This window comes from Mastomys coucha, unplaced genomic scaffold, assembly GCF_008632895.1.
Source record: "Mastomys coucha isolate ucsf_1 unplaced genomic scaffold, UCSF_Mcou_1 pScaffold9, whole genome shotgun sequence".
Classification (NCBI taxonomy): Eukaryota; Metazoa; Chordata; class Mammalia; order Rodentia; family Muridae; genus Mastomys; species Mastomys coucha.
Genome location: NW_022196915.1, coordinates 55,175,105 through 55,181,802, shown reverse-complemented (window position 1 = coordinate 55,181,802; position 6,698 = coordinate 55,175,105).

Genomic DNA, 6,698 nt, shown 5'->3' with positions numbered 1-6,698 from the left:
CTCTCTCTCTCTCTCTCTCTTTCTTTACTCTATACTGTCTGCTCATTTATTTTTATGAAGGTAAGCAAGTTTGCATAGCCCTCTGCTGCTATGGAAACCTAAAGACCCCTTATGTCCTCACCCCAAGGATGTGCAATGATTATCAGTGGGAGAAAAAGCTAGACACTTGAGTGATTTATGTGACTTGTGGTAGACTGTTGGTGACAACTGATGTCACTCTGCTAATCATGGCCAAAGAATGAGAAATATTGATCAGATTCTCAGGCTTATTGGAAGCTTCCTGATCACTTTCTAACAGAAGGTCAAGCTTTTAAAAGGCTCAGGAATCTTTCCATAAGGAAATGGTTGTGCTGTAGGCTTGACAGACTGCATTAATGTCTTTCACTGGACATCTGTAATCCTGAGCCATGTATAGTGGATATTGAGTGCTAAGAAAAGAAGATATAGATAACTTTAAGGCTTCAAGGATCTTCTGGGACAAACGGTATGGAAAGGATTCTTGGGAACATGGGGATGCTAGCTGGGAAAGGACTGTATAAGAACTGTCTTATGAAATCTCACATAAGTAAATTCAGAAGCCAGAACTGCTTGCTTAAGGATGTCAGGGATTTTCCTTGAGAAAAAACATATTTACCTACCATGTGCTGTATGTAGGACTTTACTCTAAAGACTTCATTTTCATTATTTCGTGTAACATAAAACAACTCTATGACCATTATTTTCAATGGATAGCTTAAAGCTGAGCTATTATTTTCAACTTATAGCTTAATAAAATTGATAGCAAAGCATGTCAAATAGTATGTCAAGAGATTACTTATCAGTAGTCCAATCAGCTTCTCAAACTCAGAGGTCTAGCCCTTAGGAGCATGCTTTGCATAAGTCTGATACTGAAATACAATTTTGATGAGCCAATATGCACATGCATGTGTGCATACACACATACACACAAAGACACAAACACACTTGTACTTACACACATGCACACACACACACACATACAACCAAATTCAGACTTGTGCAAGCAAAATTATTATGCATCAGTCTCACTTTTCATTCACCAAACTTCCCAGCCCTCTATTATCACAAGTATGAAATACCATCTCATAGCTGACAAATGGGAAAACAGAAATCTGGACAAAACTCAAACCAAAGTCATCATTCCCAGCCATTATCTACCCAAGTCCTCCTGAGCTGACTGATGCAACCACAGATCCCCAGGGAATGAAATGCCCTATGAGTAGTACCCTGGGAGCAGAAGCTTTGACCCTGAAAGGGGATATCTGGGAGGCAGCAGATCATAGCCTCCCCTTACACCACTTTTAATCTCCACAAAGGAGCAAGATGACAATTTCATCTTCAAATTTCCTCTAGCTTGATAGAGTCAAGTCTAGGTGTGTGTGTGTGTGTGTGTGTGTATGTTAGATATATGATATAATGCATATGTGTTGTATATATAATATAGTACACATACATCTTATATTGTATATATGTAACATAATATATCATATATGATAGAACACATATATGTTATATATGTAACATAATATATGATATATGTTCAGTCTTACTTAGATGTTATATCAATAACTAATTATCTAAACACTTTTATCAGAAATATAAAGTAGATATACTAATATTGGTTTAGATAAAAATGAAATGTATTGCTTTGAGTAAGTAATGGTCAATTTTGATAGTTGGATGTCTTTATTTTCAGATTAAAATTACAAACAAGGCAATATTTTTAGCCCTCATTAAAAATTATTTCCCTAATACTTAAAGTTGAATTTCCCTAATAGAGAATTTAGGAGAGCAGGCTGAGGGGCTGTGTCTCTGAGGTCACTGCAGGCTCTCAGACTTTGTCAACACTATGTGGTAGCCAGAGACCAACCTAAAATTGTGACTGAAACAAAGCAGAGGCTGAGGAGGAGAAGCTACTGCATCATAAGCCCTAAAACAGCCACAGAGAGAACATCAAGACCCACATTCTGATATCAGTCAGAAAAACCCTAAAACAGCCACAGAGAGAACATCAAGACCCACATTCTGATATCAGTCAGAAATGGCAGCTTGGCAATTTGATAAGAATTGGCTGAGCTGAATGGAATGATATGACGTGGTCTGGAGTAGTCCTGGAGGTGTGAGCAAATGTCCACCATGCCAGCTTGCTCATGTGTATTTTTATGTGTATTTATTTGCATGTGTACGTCGTCCATCCAGCTTTAGGAAATGGGGTATAGGAAAGCTTTAATATGTCACAGGATGAGAAAACTCAGCAGAAGAATAAATATATACATACAGTACACAGACATGTGAATGGCAACTGTTCAGAGATGGCCTCTGTGATACATGCCAAAAAATGCAATAAAAAGTGAGGACAAACTAAGTGTGTGTGTGTTTGTGTGTATGTGTGTGTGTGTGTGTCTGTCTGTCTGTCTCTTTCTCTCTGCCTCACTGTCACTGTATCTGTCTTTGTCTGTCTCTGTATCTTTCTTTCTAAGTGTTCATCTCTACAAGAACAAGGTAAAATAACTTGATGACAGACTTGTTAGTTTGATCATTGATGAGGTATCTGCAGCTTTTGACCGGAAAGGTCTCTTTTCTTGGTGGTAGAGGATAGATGCCTCTTGTTGCTTGATTGGTTTATATGTTGCTTCTGTTGCTAGCAGAAGGCCAGGAGAATCAAGGATAATCCAAGGATGCTCTAAAATGATTTACTCTTTTAATTAGACACACTTCTTAGGATTTTATCTTGGACTACACTACAGTACTCAAATAATGATTGCAGTTTTGCTTCATTTACTGATATCTTAATATTTTCAGTGGATTCCAAAGATAGCTCATGTGTAAGAGAAGGCAGACTTTTTAAAGAATGCTTATGCCAAAATAAAAACTAGAAAATATTCTAAGCTAATGACACCTAACACTTCCATTTGGTTAAAGTCTTTCTTTATTCATAATTAATTTCTCAAGGATACATATACTACATGTATTTTTTTTATCCTTGGTTACAGGAGGTACAAAATTATTCCCTGAAGCAGTTGCATTTAGCATGCTACTAGAAATAAAAGAGACGCAAGCTTTGGGTTCTCTCTCTCTCTCTCTCTCTCTCTCTCTCTCTCTCTCTCTCTCTTTGCGTGTGTCTGTCTGTCTGTCTGTCTGTCTCTTTCTTTCTGCCTCTCTGTTCGTCTCTGTCTCTTCTCTCTGTCTCTGTGTGTGTTGTTTTTGTTGTTGTTGTATTGTTTTGAGACCAACTCCTACTGTGTAACTCAAGCTGACCTCTAACTCATTATCCTCCGGCCTCAGCCTCCTGAGTGATGGGATTACAGATATGTACCACTATGCCAGGTACTGTTTCTATTTTTCCATATATGAATCTAATGATGGTCAAGGATATTTCAGTATTTCCAGTGAGTCACTTAAGTGTGGGTAGAAATGGCAGTTCTGCCTGAGTTCTGCTTGGCTTGTGAAGGGAAACAGGGATGTTCAAATCCATCCTTATCCTCAGAGCACTCCTTCCAACTTGGGAATATAGACTTACACAGAAGGGAAAACAAACCAAGTAGCATGAATGACACATGTGCAGACTGTCCTGGTGTAGACTATCCACCGAGAGAGCTGTTTCTCCTGTGCTTGAATGTGAACATGAGGAACCTGGAGCCCATTTTATACTGATTCTCACAAGGACAAGAAAAATAAACAAAGTACGAAGACTTTTGAAATTTCATCTTGGGATAACAATGGTTCAGTGACTAAAGGCACTCTCCACTAAGCCCGATTCCCCAGCACCCACGTGGTAGAAATAGACGTGACTCTTGGAAGTTGGCCTCAGACTTCCACACCCAAACACAAATAAGCGAAATGTAAATTTTAAAGATGCTTCCAATTTTCATTTCGTTTACAGTTATTTAGTTGAACTCCTTTTTATAACTTAAAATGAGTGTTGCATTTTCTATGATTGAAAACCAAGTGATATTTGACCACTTTAAGAACACTGCTTGAGGGTCTTGGACAGTCGGAAATACAATAAATGAGCTTTCATGGTGTGGTCACTAGAAGGCACACAAAGGAAAACAGCCAGAGCCAGACAGTAATTTTATAAAATTCTAGTTTATAAAATTTTAGTTTATTTTAAAATTTTTATTGTATGTGTGAGTATATGCCACAAGTGTGTGGCCAGAAGTGTGAGGTCAGAAGTAGATTTCAGATCCATTAGAGCTGAAGTTACTGGCAGTTGTGAGCTGCCCCACATGAGTGCTGGGAACCAAACTTGGGTCCTCTGGAGGAGCAGTATGAATTTAACTGCTGAGTCGTCTCTCTGGCTATCAAATTCCAGTTTTAGAAGCTAACAAGCCATCAATAAATATTTCATTGATATCCACTATTTATGCAGACTTTAACATCTTAAATTCACATCATGTCTATAGAAAGAACAGGGGGATCTTAACTTTTAGGGTACGAAAAGATTTACCAACACATAGGAACATGTCATTCAAGGCTAGACATTAGTGCACAGGATATAAAGTGCTGTTGTATGACTTTTTTCCAGGAAAGACATGAATAGGCATCTATCGACTTCAGATAGGGCTTCAATGACATCTCAAAAAAAATAAAGAAAGAAAGAAATGCATTCATATCTAGAATGGTTAATCAGTGGAGTCACTGGGGTTATGTACTGGAGTATGGTGAAGGATTGTAAAAATAGCATGTGTGACTCAAAGGTACCTGCATCACCTGCATCCCTGCATGACTGGCAGGCAGCCCAACTGGTCTCCTTCACTGGCATCTGTCTGCTTCTCTTTTTACCTTGGGAAGATGCCCTGTGAATCTTGTAATTTTCAGGTCTTCCTCAGCCATGTGAGTTTCATGTACTTCCTGTATCTTATGAAGCTCCTTTCTCCCTACAGAAAGAAATGTTTCAATTTAAAGGAAAAGGTACACAACAAGGGCCTTATACCCAAGACGTTCCAAATATTCACCTCCTGTAACTTCAGATTAGAAGTAGGAGAGTGATGTTGTTAAGACTGCTGGGTCTGCAGGAGAGTAAGTCTCCTGGCTCTGATGTGTACTGCTGAAATACTTTGGGCCATTACTTGTTCTTTTGGGGTTTCCCCATATTTGGCACTTAGGGATATTACATTCTGTCTGAATTTAACTTTTTTGTTTCTGGTACCCTCTGTGTGGATTCTTGTATATGCCCTCAAATCTTAGAGTTGGCTGCTGCTGTGACAAGGGGAGTAATTTATGCCACCTGGAGGAATGTGCAGATCCAAACAGCATATCTTAGTTTCGGTAACAGATGCAAAAAGAGAAGAAGAAAATTATAATTTGCAAAGATTGGAAAAATCACAAAAGAGTTCATGGATAAGATGAGACTGGTGCCACCTTGACAGATTAGAAAGATGAAAATGGTCAGGGGGTGTCTCAGGGAAGAGTCACATTTGTGCAAAGACAGCCAGAGAGGTCATTAGCATTGTGAAGAACAGATCTGGGGGACATGGAGGAGATGAGGCTGAATGAAGAGAGGGAGCGACGCCCTTCAAGATCTTACATGCCACCCAGAAATATCTAGGTTCTGTGTAGTCACCACTAAAACACACCAAATTCTAAAACTGACCAGAGAAGACTAACGTCAGACCTCTATCAGAAAATCTACTCTGGCAATTTTGGTTAATTTAGCAAGACCTTGGAACATTGTGAGTTCTCTCTCAGAAGGCCTATACTGAACTTTTAGGATGATGTATGGACAACACAAGTCATGCCAATTCTTTCATAACAACACATGTGGAGATCTTTAAATCTTTATTTAAAGGAGCCCTACAAGAATTATGGCACTCTTCTGACCTTCTGCTGCATAGAGTAGAGATGGTTGATAAACAGGCCTTGGTCACATTCTGCCCTTGGAAACCACAGATCTGTCTATGTGTTCAGAGACTCAACCTAAAGAGGTTGCCTGGCAAAAGAGTTTCCTAATTTTTATGTCTCAAAAATTGAAAGGATAATAAATTCTTGGTAATGATGCATTCTTAGATTTTCAGTCTAAAAGAAGCACAGAAAGAGGGATAAAGACATGAAAACAGTCAGAAGTGGCTGCACAGAAATTTTATCTGACATGGAACACCATGAGATTAGAGGATACAGAGTTACCACAGCCTTCTAATCATTAAACTGCATGCAGACAACACTTTTATCACCATAGCAGAGGCACAAATTACAAAATCTTAAAGGAAAAAAAAAAAACAACAAAGTAATAGGTTCTGAGTTCTCTAAAATGACCAAACTTGGTGCTATTTTCTATGCATTTCCTCACTCAATAAGTTTGACAAGACCATGGGTGTTGTCCAGTTTGTGTAGGGCCACACCAGTAAGTTTTAAATCAGGGCACTCGCTCTTTCATAATTGAAGCCTTCTACATGTACACGTATTTATCACTATTAGTCTGTTTTCTACAGCTATCACACAATATCCCGGTCTGGACACAGGAAACAAGGATCGTTTAACCCATGGCTCTATACATTCAAGAACATGAAATCAGTACCATCTCGGCTCTCACAAGGGCCATCTAGTGCACATGTGTATGGCAGATGGTATCATGAGGGAAGCATAGGTGGGAGAGATGGAAATCATATGTTAAGAGACTGAAGGAAAGATAAGCCAGCCTAAATATAGTTAGTTATCTCCTGAGAGGCTCTGACAGTACC